The 24,360-nt window shown below is 47.1% G+C and overlaps 1 protein-coding gene and 1 pseudogene across 2 annotated transcripts in view; one reads left to right on the top strand and one right to left on the bottom strand.

Annotated features, from left to right (window-relative positions):
• The window catches only part of LOC126542481 (protein amalgam-like), a 384,751-nt gene that overhangs the window by 127,952 nt on the left and 232,439 nt on the right, over nucleotides 1-24,360 (bottom strand). The gene's annotated exons all lie outside the window — the stretch shown is intronic.
• LOC126542691 (U2 spliceosomal RNA) lies at nucleotides 6,951-7,152 on the top strand (annotated as a pseudogene).

Below are 24,360 nucleotides of genomic sequence, written 5' to 3' on the forward strand. Positions count from 1 at the left end.
ACATTCTTCATGAAATTTCCAAATCTGATTCACCGCTGTCACATTCCCGGAGTCATTATCTTCGCCTTTGAGCTGAAACAAATGTAAAGTGAAGGCTTGGTCGCAGTCTGAACGGCTTGCTTCGCAAGCCGTTCAGACTGCGGCCAAGCCTTCACTTATATATACCATATTCGTACATGTTCTAGGCCGAAGGGCCCTTCGGGAATCTGCTTAATTAAAATTCTTTTAGGGTAGATGTATGCACGAAGTAACATGTGGGAAAAAGCTAATGTAGCTTTCAGACTGGTTCCGAGTATTCTAGATAACCTATTTGAACAGCCCCGCCAGAAACAAAGAACTAGAGCAAGAAATTGAGATCTCCATTGCACTCAGAAAGCGGACCCGTTGATATTCTGTTGAAAGTCGGTTTGACCAGCTTTAGTGCTTGCACAGAAGGAGGCCGTGATTATGTTCATCAAAGAAAACACGACATGTTGCGTTCACTCCCCGCGAGCGCTTATAAGGGATTCCGGAGACCTGTCCAGTAAACAGCGAGGTGATGAAAAGAATCCTGAAGAAAAGCATAAACTGAGTCGCAGCGTGGCGGCATACGCACGAAAAAATAAACAAAAGACACCCGTGGTCTCGGCGTCGACCGCGGCGGCGACGACAGCAGCAAAAGCGGAACTCCCGGCACCTGAGATGGAACATTTCCATACCGTTTCGCTTAGCGCCTGGTTGCTCTGGTTCTTAGCGGCGCATATAAAATGTAAATTAGGAGCAAGCCACCCGCTACGCTCTGAAGCAGATTGCCTGCCATGGTCGCGCTCCTGCCCTCCCCCCCCCTACCCCCACCCCCATTTCTTCTTTTTTTCTTTTTTCTCTGCAGCAAGCGCCATCCCGGTTGCTCGCACCAGCCGACAACCTCCAACGTCCTCCAACCACTGTTCGCGCAGTCAAATAGAGACAGGAGGAGAGTAGCGGAGGGCACGGCTATAGAGGATGCACTTTTCGGTATTGTGTATACCAAGAAATCTTGCGCCCCATGCGCGCACGCCTGAGATGGGGCCCTGGCGCGTTGAAGGAGCATCTAGCTGCGCTCTCATCTTGCAGGCAGCGAGTTGTACTTGTGCATTCGTTTCTTTATTCAGCGCCAACGAAACATTGTTGTTCCGTGTGCACCGAATACGCAGAAACCTTCCCCTTCGCGGCTTTCTCCTTGGGGGTTTTCCAAGGCCGAATAGGAATGGAGGATATGCGCATGGGGCTGATGGCAACCAGTTGCGCCTTCCTAAAGCTATAGTGAGAAAAAAACAGCAACACATGGTGGGTGCCGGAAGCAAAGAAAGTTATTTGCAGAAGTGCGAGCGAAATATAAGAGTTATTGCAGCATGCGAGAATCAATTTTTTTAAAGGAAGGCCGTGCACGTTGTACCTTACACATACGTGACTGGGATATTAAACTGTGAGACACCGCCAAGCTACGCATTGAAGGATAAGATGTGTAATAAGAAAAGTTCTCAACTTTCTTATTCTGCAAAAAGAAAAGACCTCGACAAAAGTTTTACTGCTCAAGCGTTTTTCCACTTGAAGAGCCCTTACACGCCTTTGAGATCGTGATGTAAATTCAAAGCCGGTTCTATGTACGACGAAGCACAAAATCTATTTCCAGTGCTCTGTCCAACTCGCAGCTTCCCTGCAATTGGCGCTACAGCGCGCATTGCACCTCGCTCGCGTCATTTTTCGTAAGTGTTTCGTATTAACCTTCCAACGGAAGCCCAGTCGGTACTGAGAACCATGGAAATAGTGCCCGCCCAATAAGCTTTGCGTGGGAAGTCTCCTTTCGACATAGTAATATTATGCATGCGTGCTCTTACTAAATATGTGGTGTGGTATGGACATGACTGTCAATTCTGTAGGCAACGAGTAAATTCTGAAAGGTAAGCATTGCTGCGCTAGAAGAGACATGAGTGATTACATTACTCGCTTTTCGACCTCTCGCTCCGAAGGTTCGTGGTATGCAGTGATTGCAGATTTTATAATGAAAGCAGCATGAACAACAGGACCGGCACGCTGCTTTCGATATGAAAACCGCAAAACATGCCGTAACCAACATCCTAATAACGAGGAAATAAAAAGTTATTAACTGGCCTAAGCCTATCTAGAAACAGGTAAGATGCGCATTTTTGACGTTCAGTTAATTACGTGTGTTTTTTAATTGATCCTCTTTTTAGCGCAGTTTTGAAATCCGTTACTCAGTACCACTCTCTATAATTTGAAGTGAAGTTTTGAAGTATGTTTTTCTTGTACTTCTTTTCACTACGCTTCGCATTCATGTACCCCGTTTTGACATGTCGTATAATCGCCTTCGTGTACGTGGTCACCAACAAGTTCCTCAGCTCTTGCAAGTTTTTCCTTGTTGTTTATGTTCAGTAGCAGGCGAAAGCATGATGGGTCAGACATTCCTCCTGACTCTCCTCATATTTAACCTTCGTTTATTCTTTGAAAACGAATGGTACGTTGCTGTCTCTACTACAGTACTTAAATCTATTCCCAGTGAATAAATATTTGGCTGTAATCGCGTCCATACCAACTGTACTTATTATCGCGCCTTTTGCCTTCCCCCGCGAAGCGTAGCCAACTTAACTCTTAATTGCTTAAAATTCCTGTCTCTTTAGTCACCCACTCGCTTTATCTTGTTGATAACTCTGCCTTAATCAATAAAGCAACACAAATAAGCATTAGAAATCTTCGAAATATTCGAGAACGTATTAGTTTGTGTTCACGTGACCTAGTGATGAAACTTTTAGAAAACAGTGAGGCAGCAAATTGCAATTTCACCTTTCACAAGAGGATACTCATTTGGGTGTTTTTATTGTCGATTTGATTAAAACCAGAGGCTAGACATTACGAGCACAATATTTCTGGATCAGAAAGAAAGAACACCGCACAATCAAGACTTAAAAATACACATACGATTTGACAGCGAATGTTGTTGTTCTCTTGGTAGCTCTTGCTTTGCGTGCTCGCAAGAATAGCACGTCAGAGACGTCCAGTTCGAATAATTCGAGCTGTCATCGTTTTATGCCAAGCCCACTTAGTCCTATTTCATTGTCATTTACTAATGCAACATTTCGCGAACGCTGGGGCTACAACTCTCACACAGGTTTCCCATTTCATTTAAGTAATGACCGCACCAGCAATACCGAATAACCAAGAGTAAATGACGGTTTTACATTAATTTGTTCTTTATGTGTATATATATATATATATATATATTTTACAATTCCCTGACGGGTGGAGTTCGATCATTGTCGGCTTTCTGCTTTGTCGCTTGTGTGGAAACGAACACTTACTTCCCTGGTGGCTTCGGATAGCCCATTCTGGAATGTCCCCTCTACAACGCAAGCGCCCCCCTTTCCTCTTCCCCCCTCACTTCTTTCCGTTCTCTTACAGGTACACTGTAATCCTCTCGTGAGAGCAAGGTGGCGTGTCCCCGATGCCAGTCACGCTCGTCCGCGCACTCTGCGGTAAGTGCGTACGGATGTCATCGGCGAGGGGGAACGGTGGTGCCGTGCGCAGCAACAAACCGCATCGTCGCTGGCTGGCTCGCAAAAGCGCCCTGCGGTGCCATGTGTCGGCATTTACCTCGGATTAAGCGGCCGGCTGAGCTCGGTACGCGCTGATAATGGTACAGAACGAGAACTCGTAACCGCGACAGTTCCTTTGTTAAATTATTATTTTCCGCTGCGTCATCAAACAGTGAACACATAGCGTGATGGGCCTCCACTGCGCAAAGAACAGCCACACCGTGGTAATCGCTGCCGCTACCACGCGCAAAACGACTTCCTGTTTTGCGTGTCTTGGTGCAACGTTTTAGGCACGCACTCCGAATCAGCCCCAAAGCCTTCGCTTAGTAATAGGCGCCCTTCCAAAGCTACATTTTTTTTCCCGTTTTCGAAGTCGTGACAGGACGTTCACTACAGTGACATTGCGCTAACTCGGATATAACCTAACGCGAAGGAGACGAGAAAGACTAGATAGCAATGACTAGTTGGCGCAACTGAAAGAGAACAAGATTTAATTTAATGTCCTCTGTTTCATCCCGATGTTTTACACGATCTCTTTTTCCTTCAAAAACCTGCCGTAAAAAAAAAATTCTCACTGCCGAGCCTAATCCAGAAGCGTACACTGCTTCTATCAGTAGAGCGCGATTATAGTGAATATAATTCTATGATTATAAACTACCTAGTGAAATAGACGTGGACTAAAAAAAAAAGAAAGAAAGAACGAAACGGCTGCGCTTCCCTCCTGGATATTTTCATTCTATTATAGTTCTTTGTATATGTTTTACGCAAAGTCAATGTGAGTCAGTTTCTGCGCATGGTCGCGTGAATCGGAAGCAAAATAAATTCGGGCACCGCTTGTAGCGTTAGCCTCTCATTACTCATTAGTGTGACGATTCTTTCAATGCCACTATTCTTTCAGGTTCCCGCGGATTACCAGAATTACACTTGCAACCGGGTCGTCAAAAGTGGATACTGCACACCAAAAACATTCAGCACGCTAATCGATGATTATTACAGTTCACAAAATTTTAGAAAGGCCTTAGCTGAGAATGTTACCGCTATTGTGCCGTTTTGTATCGCTTTTTTATAGCAGCATATCTGTTCTTCTAAACCTAACTTTCTTTTATAAAAAAGAAGTTTAGAAAAGAAATGTAAAGAATCTTTGGTTAAACAGGATTCCACAGAATGCGGGTGGATGTCATGGCTTATAGAACATTAATAAAGCAGTAATCCTCAGACATCGCTTGCCTTCATGGAAATTTAGGAGCGACATAATGCATGAACGTCGCCGTTATGACACTTCATGCAGCATCGCTCTCATGGCTGAATTTAGCGGACAAAAGATAAGAGGACGAGCCAACGAAAACGACATGAATTAATGCAGCAACGCAGACAGTGTTGATCACAAACTTTAAATCCCCTCATCGCCGCCTGCAACGTGTGACGCCTGTAGAAGGCTTCCGCTCACAACACTACAGCCGCAATAAGGTCACACGCGATTTTCATTCCCGTCTCATTTTCTGTTTTTTCCTTTTTTTTTTTAGAGGCTGGGGTGCTCACAAAGCACACTGCTTTATTTGCGGGTCAATCCTAAGAAAAGTAATGAAATGGCACGACCTCAGCTTTATAAAAATTGCGTCTTGCAACAACAAAAGCAGCAGCAACAAAAGAATGTCGTGCATTGCCTCACGCGCTGGGCGCGATTCTCCTAACGCGATGAAAGCCAAAACCACATAGCGCGGCAAAAGACAACGCCGGATGAAGAAAAGGCTTTCCTCAATTTCCCATGATTTGGTTATGAAGGACGGCGGCTAAATCTCATAAATAGTTCACGAACGCGTCGCCCGCTGACGCGCTTTTAAATAGCACTGTTTAGCACCTAGGCTCTTTTCCCTTTTCTCCAGCGAACGCGCCCCTGTTGTGCACGCGTCTCGTGGTGATAAGCGAAAGCGTGGGAAAAGGCAGAAAGAAAGTGGGGAAAATGAAATAAAAGAATAAAAACATAACATCTAATTATGTGCGCGAACCTGAACGACGCTGGAAATTGTCGTCGGTTTAGAGAAGATTACGGTATTTTAGAGTCTCGAGCTTAATTCTTAAGCGTTGCAGAAGAAGGTCCTTTTGAAATTCGCCTCTGAAATGATAATAAAGGCAAATCCAACATTGCGGACTTTTTATTTCTAATAACATTAGTTCAATGAATTCATAGAGTTGCAAAGGCTGCGTGAATATATGCGCGTCATGTTCTTTTTTTTTTGCGTTCATGTATAATGACATATGAACGCTGAAACGGGTGCGGCAATGAATGATGCAGCACCTAATCAAACCACATCGTGCATGTTTATGTACACGCTTCCTGAACACAACGCAAGTAATGTTACAACAGTTACCAAAACTGAAATGCTAGCTCCGGGCTCAGGCACGCCTACGTTGTTCGTTCGTTTTTCAATATGTTTTTCCTACTCATGTTCCGAATATTTATTCCAACCCCTAAATACATACTTCACGAACAATGAAAACCCAGGAGCTCGACTTAGTGAACTAGTGAAGGAGCCGACAGAGGCTGAAACCAAGAGAGACCTATCAGAATACAGCTGCTTTATTGCCAGGGAGCACGAATCTGGTGATCGTATTCTACTTCAGAGGGACAAATTGGTAAAGCCAATCAAAAGATACAACGCAACACCGATGAGGTTCCTGCTCCTTATAGGACGAGCGCGCTGCTCCACCAATTATGCCACTATGCACTGTGCCATCTCTGCTTTTATGTTCACTTTTTGTGCACGCAACCTAGCCTTAAAAAAGTTCAGTGCCATTTCACTCTGTGAAGGTGAATGATCAGCGAAGCTATGTATGTAGGCCCCTTAATGGCAAACTTTCCAATGTCGTGCGTCAAACAATGGAAGGCTTGGCGCGACTAGTCGCCCCTCCGCGACGTTGAGCCTCGGAAGGTGATGAGGCACCGGGGGTGTGCATACCCATATATTGTTACAAAACGCGACACCTTTTTACTAACGAGTCCCGGCCCGTAGAACTGGCACGCACCTGACCGCACTCCGATGGTACACACTGCTTCACCGTGGTCAAGGCAATCGTGCGTTTGTCGACGTCGCGCAGTGCAGTAATGGCTGTGAGGTCACTCGAAAAGGACAAGCGGTCACAGCACAGGCCCACAAAATTGGTTCCCCACAAACTCCCTATGAAACCTGGCGGTTGCTCCGGTTAAACGTTCGAAGTTTGCGGGATCGGGGTGGCATGGACGGTTCGCATTTCTTTCCGCCGCCTGGTCCTGGCGGGTAGCACGTTTACGAGACCGCCACCACGGGAGAACGGAAGGAAAGGAAAGGAAATACACGAGCGCTTGGGAATGCCGACAAAGACGGGGCGGTGCGAACGTTAGACATGGCCGACGCGGGTCAAAGTGTAGTATCTGTTCTTATCAGCTGAATATCTGATACGCCGTGTATTCGGATCTAAAATATTAAACTTATTTTCGCAAGTTGGGGGAATGCTTAATGTATCATCTTAATGTATCATCTTAATGTATCACCTTTGCCGCGGGTCGGCCCGGTATTGCACTGTCTTCGGTATCGCGCCACGTATGGGGAGAAATTCTCAATCTACGCGGCTCGATAGACGCACGCATTTTTTTTTCCAGAACCCAGCCATATACATCGTCACTCTAAAACTAGCAGCGTACGTCATGTGGATGGAGAACGTTGTCTTGAGCCGAATGCGCTAAGTTAACTGGTCTTTATTGTGTAAGAACCCACCTAGTGGACATGTCCATTTCTTCTGGTGATGAAATGCTGATTGGCTGTGGCACCTTGCTGCCGCGGGCGCACCGCCCAGCCCAACCAATCAGAAGTTCAACAGCAGACGAAATGGAGATGTCCACGAGGTGGACTCTTACGGAATACCTCCTCTGATGTCTGAGGAACAGGCGAGCGAGCAGATTTTGCAACCTTATCTATTTCCTGTCCCGTGAATACTGGCAGTATCTACGTACTCAATGTTGAGTGGGTGCAAAAAAAATTAGTAGAAAGGAGGGACTTGGTTTGTGTGCACATATGCATGTACAGAGGAAAGCTAGAAACAAGCCTTACTGATACGCTGGAAATGTTAGCCTGGCGTTTCGCCTGAGGTGCTTCTCCATATGCTAGGTGATGATTGTCATAGATTCATTGATAAACACTTAACAGCACACACAGTCACATGCGCACATATACAATTACACCGTAGCAATATTTACAAAGCTTCATTAAGGCTCGTGGCCTGCAAGAATGTCAGCAGCACTTTAGTGGCGGGTAATAAACTGAATAAACTGAAACTGAAATTGAAACGCACAGGTGGTGCTTTGCCATGCGCCGAGGAGGTGACGCAATTCCAAGCTCGAGACCTCTTGAAGGTGTAGTCCCGCCTTCAAAGACTCTCTGTCTGACGCATAGCGGCAGTGCGAATTATCATGCCGTATTATCATCCATGCCGTATTATCATCATGCCGTATTATCATCCTGATTGCTCCTTGAATCATTCTGCATACAAACTACTACTAACACGATAAACCGGACACGGGGACCCCTCCCTGAGTTGTACGCAAGCGCATTACGTCTTCCAACGCGTATATAATAAAGACCACCATGTATTCGTTCATTGTGAACAAGGCACCCGTATTGGGCGCCGAAACGTCAATCTCTGTTTTGAATTTTTTCAGTTGGCGAATGTTCTTTCCTCGCCAGACGAGTTTTCGTAAAACCCTAGACTTCATAGCGGCAGTAGTCGCACAGAACGTGTTGCAGGTCATCAGGGGCATTGTGTCCAACGCACACTGGGGAGTCCGTCAGTTGCATCTTGCACTTGAAGGAGCTCGTGTAAGAGACGTTGAGTCTGATGCTGTAGGCGTGACTGGTGTTGTCTGTTGAGACGTCGCAGCATGTAAAATTCACATGAAGGATCTACTTTCTATAGTAATCCGTACTGGTGGCTTGTATCTGTCTGAAGGGATCGCTCGAGACGCCAAGCATGTGATAATACAAGTGTCGCCACGTCTTGTCTCGAGAAAGGTATCTGGACCATTTCTCTCGAAGTTCAGCGTTCAGCTTTGCCAGGATGGCCAGCCTAGACGTTGCCTTGTATATGCATATACAGTCTTTGTCAAAAGTATATGGCTGACCTACTCCTTCACTAGATGAATGTCATTCGGCTTTTTAATGCGGTTCCCGTGGCGCTTCTAACGCTCCACGCCACTTGATGGCGAGTACGAGAGTTCTTCTCGTTCTCCGGGGCTTTCAACCTTATGGCCCACCACAGGAATTCCATTAAACACCCTGTAGTGTGCCTAGTGATCGCGAGCTACCTGTCTCATACAATTTTGACAATGTGCATACATTAGTGTCCGAAATTGATCTAGGAGCGAAAGTCAGCACCAAACACATCTCATGAAGCATACTGCGTCTGGATACTGTCTGTTGTGAATCACCTTCATTTCTCTTCATTGTGAATTCAGCGAAAGTAGGGTCTGCTCTTAACCTACTAACATGATTTCCCCATCTTTGAAAACATTAGCTTAATCGTTTCCTTCACTCTACTTGATTTTTTTCGCTACAGTGATTTTCAATATTGCCATCACAGCCATGTAGGCATCTTTTCATCCTGATTATAATGAAACACAACTGTGTCGAGACAGTTCGGTGCTTTAGAGGGAAAACTCTCCGGACGCCAATGAGGGAAAATCAGGCCGCCTATTCTCTCGATTCTTTCTGCAGGCTGTCTGTCCGCGCACGTACTAGAGAACCTTTCGCACACAAGCAAGCAGCGACCTTGACACCTAATGCTTACGCAAGCCCAGGGAATGAGGACTAACAGAAAAGGGCAAAGAATGGAGGAAGAAAAGAATATATGAAGTGGCAAATTTCCGGTTACTATCGGCTCCAGCTGTAAAAGTAAGAGGAGTAGAGAGCGACCTAGATGTGAAAGAGAGGAAGTGTTCGTGTGAGGTCCGCAGCCGCGTTACGAGCGACGAGATAAAGTGGGTCGCCAATGCGATCCGGTGCAATGAAAAAAAAAAAAAAAACTACGGTAGACACACAAACGGCAGTCGGTGAGGCAGGCACCAGGCTAAAGAGGCAGCCTCGCCCTCATTTCCGGTGTCGCTGGTGAATGTAGCGCTCCCCAGTGGTAGCGGCACGCGGTTGCACATTAGTGCCGAGCGCGCGACGAGAAGGACCTGGCATGGAGGCGAATCGGTTGCTGAGGTAATCAGCGCCGTCGGTCCGAGCTCGCGTGAGTCCCAGATTACGCCCATGAGGCGACCGGCAAAACAGTAAAAAAAGGGGTGTGTGTCCCTTCGCACCCTCGGCCCTTCCGCCATCTGCGTCTGTGCTTGGACACTACTCGGCCGACGCGCCGAGAACAACTGGTGGAGTCCACGTGCTCGGGAAATGCATCGAACAGAAAGTAGTGTCGCAGCTGATATCTTAGGCACCAGGTGCTCGTCGTCTCCAGCACCGCCATTTGGTCTTTCCATCATGGCGGAAGTTCTTGTTTTCTTTTACTTACGGCAGAGACGTGAAAAGGCGGCTGCATACGGCTATAACCGCGTTCTCTTTTATCTTTCTCTTCTCCCCTTCCTGTTCACATTTCCCGCGTTAAATTTAGCAGCCGTTTTATCATCTTCTTTCCTGCTACCACTTTATTGTTGGCCTATTACCTGTAGCAGTCACACACCCTTGCTAGAGCAAAGAAGCAGCACATTTGGGAGCCCCCCTATTATTTTGCAGCTACTGCTTAGTGTTCTCGAAGAGCCCTCAAGGCTGAGACGCCTTACCTAAGTGCTGAAATGCCTGAAATGTGGCAGATGGTCAACAGTATTATGTTACACAAATTAGTGTTGAGGCTTGCTATTTGTGCTGGTTACATAGAAAGTCGCATTTGTGGACTTGTGGATTTATGCAGCTTCCTTTGGGAGGGTTGCTACCAGACAAATTTCGCGCTATTGCCTGGCGCACGTGAAGGATACATACGTACAAACAGCACCAGGGCTTGCTGAGTGCATACCTTCCTGAAGGGACTTTTACTGAAGCAAAGGTCCTGACTTCAGGACTCACGAGTCCAGAAGGCCACACATGGTCTATTTCCGTTCATGAAGGTGACATACTTCACTGCTCAACTGTAGATACGCTGCACCTTGTACAGTGCATGTGGTTGAGCTAGACTCACGTCTTCTTCCTCTCTTTCCTTTCCCCTCCCCAAGTGTAGAATAACAAATTGGATAACGTTTAGAAAACGTGCCCACCTTTCTTTTCTTCCCCATCTTCCAAACCGCAAAGTCACTTCATGCAATACCTTGCACGTTACTAAGTATGTAACAAACGGAAAGTTTGACAGGTCGTCAGGGGCCCAACTTCTTGCTGTCGGTATGAAGGCGCGCTAACTCTCCTTGGGCGAGCGATGACAGTCCTTTCTTGGGTATATGAAGACATCTGAATGTAAAAGCTCTTATAGGATTCTGATAACCAGAAATACACAGGCAATGATGCTCTAAAATGTCATAAAAACGCAATTTATTGCGCGGATTCAACGATCTAGTCACAGAAAAGCACTCTATGCAAGCGAAATTGGATCAGAATGAAAACAAAAAAAGCTTTATCCATTCGTTATGCAGCAGACTCACACAACCCTAGCGGCTTTCCTTACTTTCTTTTTCTTCATTATTGAGGCCCAGCCGTCACCTAATCTTGCGCAGGCATAGCGGAATTCGCGCCGCGCAGCAGCGCAGTATAATGATTACGCAAGTGACAGGAACCTCACGCTTCAAGCTCTTGACATCCACTATCGTTTTCTGTCACCTACTTCGAAGCCCTTGGCATAGAGAAGGGGGCAGCCGCCCCATCGGAGAATAATTAGGCCCTCGACGGCTAACATTACAGCGGTAGAAAGCACACCACATTTTTTTTTCTTTACTTTGCTCCTTCAATCGAAGGCGTTCTCGACGACACTACGTAGCAGTCGTGTCATTTGTCACCAGCCAGGCACTAGTCGGTGGGGTTGTGATCTCGCCGAAAAGGGGCGCTTCATCGACACTGCAGCTGAGCCTTCTCCAGGAAGCGGGAAAAGAAATAAACACGCGGAACCGAGAGCGTCGGCCGGCACCGAGGTGGACGTCGTCAAGAGCAGCTCAGGTCTTGAGGGCGGCCAACAGTGACCATCGCGAAGCTTAGAGATAATCTATCTTGAGCATTACTGCTCAAGGGCGCCGAGAGAAAGGACGGCTAAAAGCATTATCGAGTAATGCTTTTAGCGCTAACAGTCCTTCCAGTGTGCCACCCGTTCGTCGGTTCCGTGCGGAGTGCCGCTTTCCTGCACGACACAGCGCCGCTGATATTCCGCACCGGCTCTCTTTCCTAGGCGACCGCTTCCACGCGGTCGCGTTTGGAAAGTGAGACTCACGCACGATGTACGGGAAATAGGAAATACGCAACTCTTTCCGCTCGCTCGATTCTCACGCTATCCTCGCTGCACCCGCCGTGGTTGCTCAGTGGCTATGGCGTTAGGCTGCTGAGCACGAGGTCGCGGGATCGAATCCCGCCCACGGCGGCCGCATTTCGGTGGGGGCGAAATGCGAAAACACCCGTGTACTTAGATTTAGTTGCACGTTAAAGAACCCAGGTGGTCGAAATTTCCGGAGTCCCCCACTACGGCGTGCCTCATAATCAGAAAGTGGTTTTGGCACGTAAAACCCCATAATTTAATTTTCTTTTATTTTATCCTCGCTGTTTGCGTCATGTACGACTGATGGAGGGAATAACCAATTTCCGGGAAAACAAGATACTCAGGGCGAGCAAAAAAAAAAGAAGAAAAGAAAAATCCTACCTTCCTCTTCCTGTTTTCTCTCTCTCCTTAGAAAAAAATTGTGCGAAGTCGCTCAAACTGAAGTCCAAGCGTCACCGAAAGCAGTGGTGGTTTGACAACTGAAAGTACACGTCGCCGGGCTGGAAGTGAATCCTGATTTAGAAGAAATAACGGTTTCATTTCTAGCGGTTTCAGCCAAGAAAACTTGATAAACGGGAGGAGGGAATAAACTTGTAACAGGAATAGCCAATATTGATTGAAGTACGCCTGACAGCTATCGCTGCAAAAGAGGAAAGGAGAGCGACATAGTGAAGCAAGAACAGAAAGGCAATTTAGCAGAGCTGTTCACACGGAAGCTAAAAAAATTTCCGTTCAAGAGATGCCATGCGAAGCAGGAAAATCCCGGCTTCGCACTCAACAAGCTCTGTTGGCAAGGGTCGCAGACTTGCTACAGAGCCCGTTATTTTATTGCCATAGCAGTTTCACGTACACTCGAAGCGCATTCCCACCACCGCCATTGCCGTGAGGTTCCCTATGAAGTCCAAGGACGATAATACCGTCGCCGCGCGCCCTACGCTGTATGTGCGAGTGAAAGCGTGCGAGCAGACAATCGCGGCCAAATCTCGCCCGCGCAAGAGAGGCGAAAGTGGGCACGAAGGGCGCAGTATCCCGTCGTGCGCAAGCCACCCAACGCTGTGGGGCACCGAGGGGACGGGAGGGAGGGAGAGCGGCGTTCTATCCCGGCTGCAACTACGCATGAGGCGGCTGCGCGCGGTCGCGCAGCCGTATATATATAAGAGCGATCTGCGTCGGAGGCTCGTAGCTTTGTGCGTGCTGTGTGTACTCCGCGCTCAATTTGCGTTGAAGCGATAAAAAGGACAGTACAAATGTAATTTCGTTCGCTGCTGCTGCCGCGTTTCCTCATGCGAGCGTTTTGACAGCGAGTTACCGCGGTCATCTGGTGAGATTTGTCGATGTCTGCTTTTATGCGCGCGTGACAGCATACTTGCTAAGTTAGTTAGTATGCTTATGTTTACAAGTTTATACAACCGATAAAACTGCTATCCTTACTTCGTATAGCTGTCCACTAATTTGCTATGACATCCGATGCTTCGACTTTCGGGTGAAACTTCGACTTTCTTAGAGTGCTCTTTATTGTGGTAAACTTTTGCATGTTGTTCGTTTCGCGCCACGTTAACCTCAGACGATCTCGTCATCAGTCGCGGAAGTGAGAAAACCGGAGCAGAAGAAAATTCGCCGATGATTACGATACTCCCTAATGCGACATTTGAACGCAGCTGCGTACGTGTTTTTGTTTTGCGATGTCTCGTGCGGCACGTTGCAAACGGATCGAAGTGTGGCGCGACTGCATCGCTAACCGGAAGATTAGGAAAGGCAGCACGTGGGTGACGCGTGGGTGCGATTCACAGCAGCAGCCGCATAGAGACCTCCGTTCATGCAGCGCTTTGTTTCCATATATGATATTGGTGGCGTCCTCGGTGAACAGACTACGCGCGCTACTCCGGTGCCATCTCGTAGCCACCACCACCGCAAAGCCCGTCTTCCGCGGCACTATGATTTTCATCTCACGCTTTTCCCATACCCTCCTCCTACACTTTCCTCCTTCGCTTTCGTCTTTGGGATTTCTTCGCTGTCACCGTCTTGCATCCGCACTCCACGTTCGCTCCATCATCCTTCACTGTGCTCGTTCGCTCGGTTACGGGGACGCCGAGGGATGACGCCAACGCCGACGGTCGTCGGAAGAAGAGGCGTCTAATAGCTGTACTCTAAAGAAGTGCCTGACGATTGCGGTACTCCCTAATGCGATATTTGAGCACAGCTCGATAGGTGCTTTCATTTCGCGATATATTTAGGCAACTAAGTTGAGACCAAAATCACCGCAGTGACTGGCAGTGGGACAGTGCCGACATCGCCTTCGCAGAGGGAAGGGCCGTCTCGGAACGCTGGTGTAGTGTTCTTCCAGGCCGGCAGGAACCAGGCAGTTGCAGGAAAAGTACGCAGAAGGAATTTCTTTATTCCATGGACAAGGTGACTGGCGAGTGCCAGCACAGCTGGGCCGCCGTCAAGTGATAAGCTGGGAAGAAGTGCGCCGGCTACGCTCGGCGCCCCGGTATATAAGCCCCTATCAGAGGGGCGTGTCGCAGTAGCGCACGTGTCGGTTATCTGTAAGCGTGCAGCCACCACAGCTGGCATGACGAGTGGCGTCGGAACCAGCTGTGGAAGAACACGACGACGAACGCGCGAGCAGTGACACGAGCGCGAAGGGCAGTATGGGAATGCTGGAACAGATGAGCAGCCTCGGAGCCAGCTGTGGTAGAAGACGATGACGAACGAGCGAGGAGCGGCACGAGCAGGTGTCTGCGCGAGGCGACGTCACATTACTTTCTGCACCGCACACTGCGTTTTCCAGACGATCGGGGTTATGAGCCACTTTTAAGGCGTTCGCCTTAAATATCTGCGGATTTCACACACTGTGGGAATAAATGGAAGCGAAACTATATATACTGTTTGCTTAGCCCGGTTACGACGAAGGACGCCAACGCTGAACCCAGGAACGTGCGGCTCCGAGCTGCGCTTTAAAACTTGCGATTGTAACGTCTTTGAGTGAGCACGAAATCGCGAATTTCCTGCTAGGTCAGCCGCATCTGGATGCGGACGTGGGTGGCACGCCCATCTACCAAGATTTAACTGCACGTAGTAGTATATGGATGCGGACGTGGGTGGCACGCCCATCTAACAAGATTTAACTGCACGTAGTAGTAACCAATGCCGTTAAAGTTCTGTTGTGTCGTATCTCATATCATCGACATAGCTTTGGCACGTGAAGCCACATATATATCTCGACTATAGTTTGGGAAAAGCGCAACGGCGTATCACACAGAAAAAAGGCTACTTAGCACAGCAAAACTCGCACAGGAGAGAATGATTAAAGCGTAAAAAGAAGGTAATAGGAAGCTCTTACCATAAATCGTAAATTGAAATGCTCCGCTGAGAACTTATTTTTAATTCTTGTTTTTTACTCTTTTGTACTAACAAATTTACATAGTCCTAAAAAGCTTTGCGTTGACTTTCTTTATTAAATATTGATCAAGGACAGCAGAACCTCATACTGCAGGACGTCAGACTACAGGCGTCAGACAACAGGGGTCAGACAACAGAAGTCAGACAACAGACGCCAGACAACATAACGTCCCAAAATACGACAGAATGAAATTTTCTGTTGTGTTTTCAATTGCGTGGTGTATGATAAAGCGTCCCTTGTCGTCTGTCTGTTTGCCTATACAAGATATAAACAGTTTACGTAGCTGGTCAGTCAGTACTGCGCAAATAACTCGACAATGTTGTTGCATTAGCGTCGGCGGTGCGCCTAAGCTTGCGATGTCAGCACTTTGGTAATATCGAAGTAGCAAGACAATAATGAAACGAAGAAAGCTACAGACATGGTGGTACATCAACCTGAGTAAAAAATAGAAATGTAGCACATTAAGGAAGGGCTCTTGGGGACACAGACTGATCGAAGGGATACCTTTTACCGTAAACGTTTTGCGTAGCCACGACGGCCGCAAGTCGAGCCCTCTCAAGTCAACACCGCTGGTACGGGCCGCTAGCTCGTGACTCGAAACTTATTGCGGCCCTCAGGTATACAAACGGGCGCCGGAGCTTAATACGAAGAGTGCATCGTAAACATTAGTTGGATGGACACAAACACGCGCGCGGAATCGTGGTCTCGAACCACACGAGCGCACCGCGCAGTTCTGGCAGAGCTGATCGATGACGGCCCGGACGCACGGCTGCGGCGCGCACTGCAGTACAGCGGAGACGGCCGCAGCGGCAGTCGCTCGATGAGCCACGGCCTGTTTGCGCATGTCGATGAAGAGCCTTTTGTAAACGTCCCGACCCTTGGCATGGCCTGGGCAAGGAATCCAAAGCAGCCCGCTGCAGGCAAGAAGCAGCTGCCCGTGCAAGAAACTCGTGTTCTTTTTTCCCCTTCTCCGGCCGTGTTGAAGATTCATCGGGTCCTGTTCCCGTCCTCAGGGCGAAATCAATCGATTTGCCAGACTGCGGGGAAGAAGCACGTGAACTTTCGGTACAGCGCGGTTGCTGCACGAGCCGCTCGGCCGCGCAAATGCGTAAGAGGCTCGCGTGCGTTCGAGTGACGCCCCGTCCGATAATGACGACACGCTCGCCTGAGTGTAAGCGCATTACCTCCTTTCGGAGCACTAGATTTTGCTTTTTTCCTTTTAAGTGACGCTACAGCGTGTTAATCACGGGCGGGTGCAGTCAAAGTCAACGCCGGAGAAGACATCGCCGACCTGCTGGACCTCGAGTAGACTTCAGTCGCGGCATTTATTCAATACTTACTGAACCTGTCTGTTGACTGGTCGATGAGCGAAATAGATAAAAAGATCCCAAAGAACACATAACTTTCCCGAAAAGGCGAGACGCTGCGTTATCTTTTTTTTATTCCCGTTTTAATTCACAGAGAGCTATAGAATTCGCACAAGGGTAACGGTAATGCCTCTTAACTTGGCGCAATGTTCCATTACATGCTGCGTTATTAGCGAGATGCAGCTGCATTACTACTTGGGACGAGAGGAAAACCATTTTCGCAATAACTTGTTAAACTATAGTAAACTATAGGTGAATAGATTATTGATATATTTTGAGGCACAAGAATTTGTCCCAACATACAACAAACGTAGCTTTACTGTACATAACGCATGCATCTATTAAGTGCGATCTTTCTCTTAATTTGCGCAGAATTCTGGCCTGGCAAGAAACGATATCGACGGGCTAGGTTTATTAAGCTTGAATAGGACTCTACCAAATTATTCTACACAAGTGAACATAAAGAGTAACGGACACTGAACAGGAGCTCCTACGCGATAAACATTGGCAATCCCAGATTGTAAGCTTTCTTTCAGACGGAATGTGAATTTTCGAGGGCCGTTTTTCTCCCTGTTTTCTTTCTTTTTTTCTTTTTTATCTTTCCCTCTTTTATGATGCTGTAAGAATGGCTTATGGTTATTTTGGTGACCGCGTGTCGCAATCTTGGATACACCATTACCCAGCAGATAGTCTTTTACTTCTTTATGTTTATCGGCACATGTGAGAGTGACAATGCGGACACGTGCACAGGTTACCGAATGAAATATATGTACGTTGCTTGCTTTCCAAAACTAAACATTTGGCAGTCTGCGCTCGTGGTGTAGGGTGTGTTTCTTTCTTGTGTCCTCGCTTTCTTTTTGCGCAGTTATAAGAAACGTCTAAAGCTACGAACCAACTAGCCCGCCAGGACGTCCTACAAGAGGGCTGAAGTCAAGACGCGTACGACGAAAACACCAAAGCCAACTCCGCACCGTCATTTTCTCGCACGAGTGCTCGCTCGAGGTCCGCGCATGCGATCTCCACGAGCTCCACTTCCTTTCTGCGCACCGTGTGCCTCCAGAAAAGGCCTCGGCTCCTCTAATGCTACTCGTTCCGTCTGTGATCGAAGTATCCCGTCCGCATCATACCTAAAGCGCCACAATACGCCGGCCATTTACTTCGACTCTGCTTCATCCTGGGTTTTCAGCGACACGCAGCTTCGGCCACATGGGTCCAAACTGCCGAGACGTCGGGAGCGCGCGTTGCGCTGCTGACGCGGTCACGTCTCTCGGAATGCGGCACAATAAAGCCCGTTTTGCAATGATATGGATTTCGACGGACGAGCGCTCCATGGGGTCTGAGGGGAGTGCTGGGCAGAATGGTTCAAAGGGGAAGTCGAAGATGACGCCGCGGAATACGGCCCAGCTAGTGCGGCGCGTCGTATAGCCGTGGCCGGCGGGAGGCCATAAAACAGAAGTGCCCGGGGGCGATTACCGGAAAGGCGCACGATGACCACGAGGACTCGGGGCGCGGCGGAGACGTTGCCGGCCCCTCTTTGTGCCTGCCGTTTGCCGCCGGGCAGTTTGTGGCGCTATTGACGGTTGCACGTGTGTATATAACCGCCAGCTTCCTGAAGCTTCGCGCACTGTGAAGAGGGGATCTGTATTGCGCCTTCCAGAGACACAGCAGAATAACTGCGCAGTACGGACAAGCAAAGTGCTCCCCGAAGTTTGGTGTGTACATTGATATATAGTAATTAAAAAAATAAATTAAATGATTACTTTGTTCGTCCACTAGTTCATTGGCTTGTCTGTCCGTTCGCTATAACATTCAAGTCCTTGTTTTACCAATTTCTCGATCCTTCGCATGTAGTGGTGGTGGTGGTGGTTGTGCTGGGTGATAGCAACAGGTTGGATTAGACTAGCGATCGAGGCCGGCATTGCTCCGCCCGAGCGTCTCTTACAATATCACTGCGGTATTTCACCACATGTACATCAAACTATTATTCCTTGAGACTAGGATAAGGAGGCGTGAGGCTTATTTGCGGGCTATAGCTGATTCTTCGAGGAGCAAAATGTGTTGCAGGCACGCAGACGGAAGGTCCTTTTTTTTGTTAGAATCTCCAGGATAACGTCCCTTTGACCTTGGAATTTTCGGCACGACCACAGAAAGCGTTCAATGTCTCCTGTGTCATGCCATACAGTTCGGAAAATTGATACGCCCGTCTTAAGTAACCATGCTGGTGTACTAGCAGATCCTGCCCTTACTCGATATAGAACTGAGGCTTCCTCTCAGCGAAATTTCTTGGTTACGCAGAGCGCATTTGGAGGAACTCAAAATGCCCCAGAGTGGTTTCGAATGTCAGATTTTTTAACTTGATCACACTTTGGGGCCTCGACTTTGGTAGGATGACAGAGCACTGCGTAACGAAGAGCACCAGGCTTTTCGTTGCCAGCAATACCAATGTGGGAGGTACTACTTTGTAATACTTGTATTGTAATACTTTACTATGAAGCCTTTGTTGCCGACTTCTTTCACAAGGGCTCGTGGTTTACGCGGAAAATTGATGGACGGTAGACTAGGGTAAAGTTGTTGCAACGCGGTCTTTGAGTTTGTAAGGAGAACCACGTTCTGTGGAGTCAAAGTCTTTAGCTTGCACAGAGAAGCAGCTATTGCCACGCCTTCCACCACTGTCGACGAGACTATACAGTCCAGAGGGCGATATTCTGTATTCTATATAAAAACGTTCTGTATTTAGAGAAGGACTATAGAATTCAGCTGCGCAGCGGTCTTCGTCTACTTTTCCAGAGACATCTGTGTATACTTGAAGGTGAAGGATCAGGTAACAGCCGATTTGTTGAAGGGTGGTGGGAACACTGTCCTAGAAAGATTGGCCGCCCTATATACACAATGCCTCATGACCTCGAACGTACCGGAATATTGGAAGAACGCTAACATAATCCTAATCCATAAGAAAGGGGACGCCAAAGACTTGAAAAATTATAGACCGATCAGCTTACTGTCCGTTGCCTACAAAGTATTTACTAAGGTAACCGCAAATAGAATCAGGAATACCTTAGACTTCTGTCAACCAAAGCACCAGGCAGGATTCCGTAAAGGCTACTCAACAATAGGCCATATTCACACTATCAATCAGGTGATAGAGAAATGTGCGGAATATAACCAACCCTTATATAAAGCCTTCATTGATTACGAAAAAGCATTTGATTCAGTCGAAATCTCAGCAGTCATGAAGGCACTATGGAATCAGGGTGTAGATGAGCCATATGTAAAGATACTGGAAGATATCTATAGCGGTTCCACAGCCACCGTAGTCCTCCACAAAGAAAGCAACAAAATCCCAATAAAGAAAGGCGTCAGACAGGGAGATACGATATCTCCAATGCTATTCACAGCATGTTTACAGGAGGTATTCAGAGACCTGGGGTGGGAAGAATTGGGGATAAAAGTTGATGGAGAATACCTTTGCAACTTGCGATTCGCTGATGATATTGCATTGCTTTGTGTTTGAGGGTTTAGCAATCTTGGAAGACTAGCCATGGCAACGTTAAACAATAAGAGAGATGAAACACTCGCGTGTGGTGCTCCGCGGAATATACTTATTTTCTCGCTCAAATAAAAGTCGCCAAGACGAACTCTAATGCGGCGATCATTGAGAAACGTATGTATGAAGTGCAAGAATTTGCTCATATTTATGTAACAAAAATATGTTTTTGCTCCACAATTGTTATCTGTACCGCCCCCTTCACGCAATACTCCTTCTGGAGCCTGTGAGGTATATAATATAAATAAAGAGATGGACCCGTAATGCCTACAACTTGTAACTGGCCGGTGATTTCAGGAACATTGTCGCAAGTCTTGAAACATCTATAAAAACAACAAGCGTCGACAGGCCATCCGCACTGTAATGTTCCATGTGACTTAGCAGCTCCAGCACATTTTGATGAGCACTTAGACGCTACCTAAGCCCAGTCATGTATGACGGTCCTGCTCGATGTACCAAGTGAGTCTTGTGCACACCATCTTCTCCATTACCTTCGTGGCACAGGAGATCATAGATACCGGTCTGTGTGAGTCCAGAGCTGCAGGATTCCTTCCAGGCTTCAGAACCTATACCACCTATGCTACCTTCGATAAATGCGGCATGAACCCTCTGGTCCACTCTTTCTTGAAAATTACAGCAAATCACGTCGTCTCTCAACTGGTAGCTTAGTCAGCGCCTGATTACTGATAAAGTCAGGTCCCATCACAAAGCGACGACGGAGGCTGCTCATATATAGCTGCTATAGATCGAATTCTCTCAGTTTACTTCAATCATTTAAGTATAGGGACCGAGAGAGAAGGACTTAAAGAAAAGGGACCATCCATGTGTGCTTAAAGGTGATAGGTGTGTGCATGGAGGAGGCAAAATAGCGATACGAAAGTGGTATTAAAACGAAGAAAATGTCAAGCAAGGCGAGCGTGCAGAGATGTCACAGGCATGAGGCAAGCTCTGCGAGCATCGAACCCAGCAATCATACCGTTTCTTGGTCCCACTACACGCAGTCAGCCACCTGCCAAATTTTTTCAGACGCTATGTCCCTTTAATCTTTCTATGTCGTGACACGGATACGTTGTGAGGCAAATGCATATGTGCCCCTATCGTGTCACGCCATAGGTAGAGAAACCGCCGCCGCAGGGACTCAGTGGCTATGGCATTTTGATGCTAATCACAAGGTCACCGGTTACTTTTCTGGCTGCGGTGGCTCCATTTCGATGGAAGGGAAACGCTAAAATTCTCGATTACTTAGTGGCGTCACTATGGTGTCTCTCATGGTACGTGAATTTCTTTGGAACGTTTTAGACCCAACTTCATTCGATTTTCATTTGTTGTGGTCAGAGTGTGTCCCACAGAACAATGGATTAATATAAATCAGAGAGAAGTAAAAGAGTTCCATACAGCTGCGCCGAGCTTCATGGGATGCAGTTTCTTTTTTTTATTGTGATAAAGACTTGCCCTTAAGGCATAATTCTTGGAGCGTATATGTAATCCTTCTTTGTATTATAGTACGCCGGTCAGCAGGTACAGTCACAACGCAAGGCTGAATTACCATATAACAGTTTCTGTGAAGATGTTTTATTTTTCAGCGGCGGGCTAATATAACTTCTGGCGCAGCGACCGGATTCCCGCCGCTTCCGTAATATCAAGGCAGTATCGCTGCAACCGGGAGGCTGTGCTTGCCTAAAGGCTGGTCTATGTGAGTAAGGCAAATGAGTCTCGAAAACGGTACACGAGCAGTGCAGTCGGCTATACGTTGCTCCGTGTGAAGTTTGCAATGATCGTTCGAGCCCACGAAAACATTTGTCGCTTTTCCAAATTTGTTTTTACGTCAGTTCTTTCCTTAACTCAACTTATGCTGAACGCCACTTTGTAGCTGTACTTTATATATTTTATTCTTTCTTGAAATTGCACTTTTCATCAGCGCCGATTTCCAAAACTTGACCTGGCACCTTTGGCGTTACTCTAGCCTTTCTTAAAGCAGCACAAATTTATGTTTATTTCCTTGTCGAGAAGCATGACGTTACCCACCGCACTAGAAGCGTCATTGAGATTTGTGGTTTTTTTAAGTCGAAGTAAAACTAGCACGCCTTACGCTCACCTCCTGCTCCTCATGAGACACCAGATATGTGCCTTGTACGCCTACGTCTTTTACAGAATTTGTGCATTCGAACATATTTTTTTCAGTATTATAGTCACGAAGCGCAGTGTTCATTATGTCTAATCATGCTTCTCGTTCTCGCTCAACGACCAACAAGGATGAATTTTTCTGCAGATAAAATGATTTTTCAGAGTTGACGAGATTATTCAGAGGAAAACCAGGAAAGGCTGAAAAGAGCTTTGTACTCTGGATAAAATAAAAAAAATAAAGTTTTTTTTTTAGTGGCGGGTTCTTCAGTTATGCGATGATCAACTCTAAAAGAAAAGGACCGCATTGAAAAACGAACAAATGCAAGCGCTCGCATTCACCTTCGTTTCAATAGGTTCGTTCATTTTAAGGCTATTTCACTTCAACGTATCCGCGAAACTCTTGAAAGACTCAAAAGTTTTCACTCACTCACTCACTCAACGTATACGCAACAGCACATTTTCTTCAAAACCAACTATCCCGGCACCTAACTATGAGATAACCGGCTCTGAGCCTGCACTTCCATTTTAATAGGTATTACACGACAAAAATCAACGACAAACTAGGCCAGTAGTTAGTTCTCCTTAAGCGCATTTTTTAACAAATGTGCAGAACGAAGTCTCCCACTCTGCCAAATTTCTTTTCCTTCCCTCGCTTCGACAAATATGTCGCCGTGCGGCAGCGCAACTGTACCAGGTAACGACATTAAGAAAAACAGTTTCCTTTACCTGCGTACAGTCAAAGCCAATGATAAAAGGGAGAGAAAGAGAGAGATAAGAACGCAGAGGTATATAGGTGAACGGCGCTAATGGGAGCAGCCTATTTTACACTCCCCAACAACTTTATAGGAAAATTCGCTTCAGGGCCCATTATCTACGAAGGAAGCGCACACCGCGAATGTCGAACGAAACACACGGGGAGACTTTCGGGGTTAAGCACCGCCGATAATACACCGCCACCGCCCTCCCTAAGCGCTTCGTCGAAAGCTTATTAAATGTCATCGCCATGAGGGGGCAGAAGGCGCACCATCTAAGACACTCAGTCGGTGTCGAGTGTCGTCGTCTTTTCACCACTCCTGGAGCTTCAGTTCCCTTCTTTGCTCCTTAGCGACAGCCTACACAAGAACGGGTCTGTCGCTTTGGCTCGCCTAAACTTAGCGCGGAAATAAAGACAGATAGGCTCTTAGGTAGCGACGAATAACTTTTGAAATCTATCAATCTTTTATTTTTCTCTTCTTCTGAGGCCACATTGATCCGCTAAATTTTGAACCTCTCAAGTTTGTTTCTTCTTTTTCTAAAGCACGTCTACTCTAAAAAACAATCTAGTTTTGGGAGCTTATTTCGTTTAGCAATCGTCCGTGTTAGAGAAGCCAGGCGACTCAGACTGAGCAATAAGTACCAGTCGGCCGCAGAAGGAAAAGTATTGACGCGCTTTCAAATGGCGCAACAAGAGCACGCTGCTCCGATCCGAACGCGCACACTCCCGACTATTCTCGACGGCATAGGCGGTTTCACCGAGTTCGGCGTTCTCAGAAACAGCTTCTTTAAAGAAGTTTGAGGGCTCTGTTCACCGACTGAAAGACGCCATTAGCCGCAATATATGGTGCATGTTTTTTTATTATTGATACGACATAAGGAGATGTTGACGCACAATTCAAGGCGCCTTCCAACTATCGGATCATCCTTGCTTGTATTTTCCTCATTTCTGCCTACCTGTCTCAATTCTTTTCAACGCAGTGTGGTTTTCGAATTTTAATAGGTCTTTGAAAATTTACGAGACCTTTACCTCTTTCCCAGTGCAGAGTAGCAAACTGGATAGTAATTCTAGTTAACCACGATGCCGCTTATGTCTTATATGGACATATATGGTGTACGGTTGCCGATTCC

Source organism: Dermacentor andersoni, chromosome 2, assembly GCF_023375885.2.
Source record: "Dermacentor andersoni chromosome 2, qqDerAnde1_hic_scaffold, whole genome shotgun sequence".
Lineage (NCBI taxonomy): Eukaryota > Metazoa > Arthropoda > Arachnida > Ixodida > Ixodidae > Dermacentor > Dermacentor andersoni.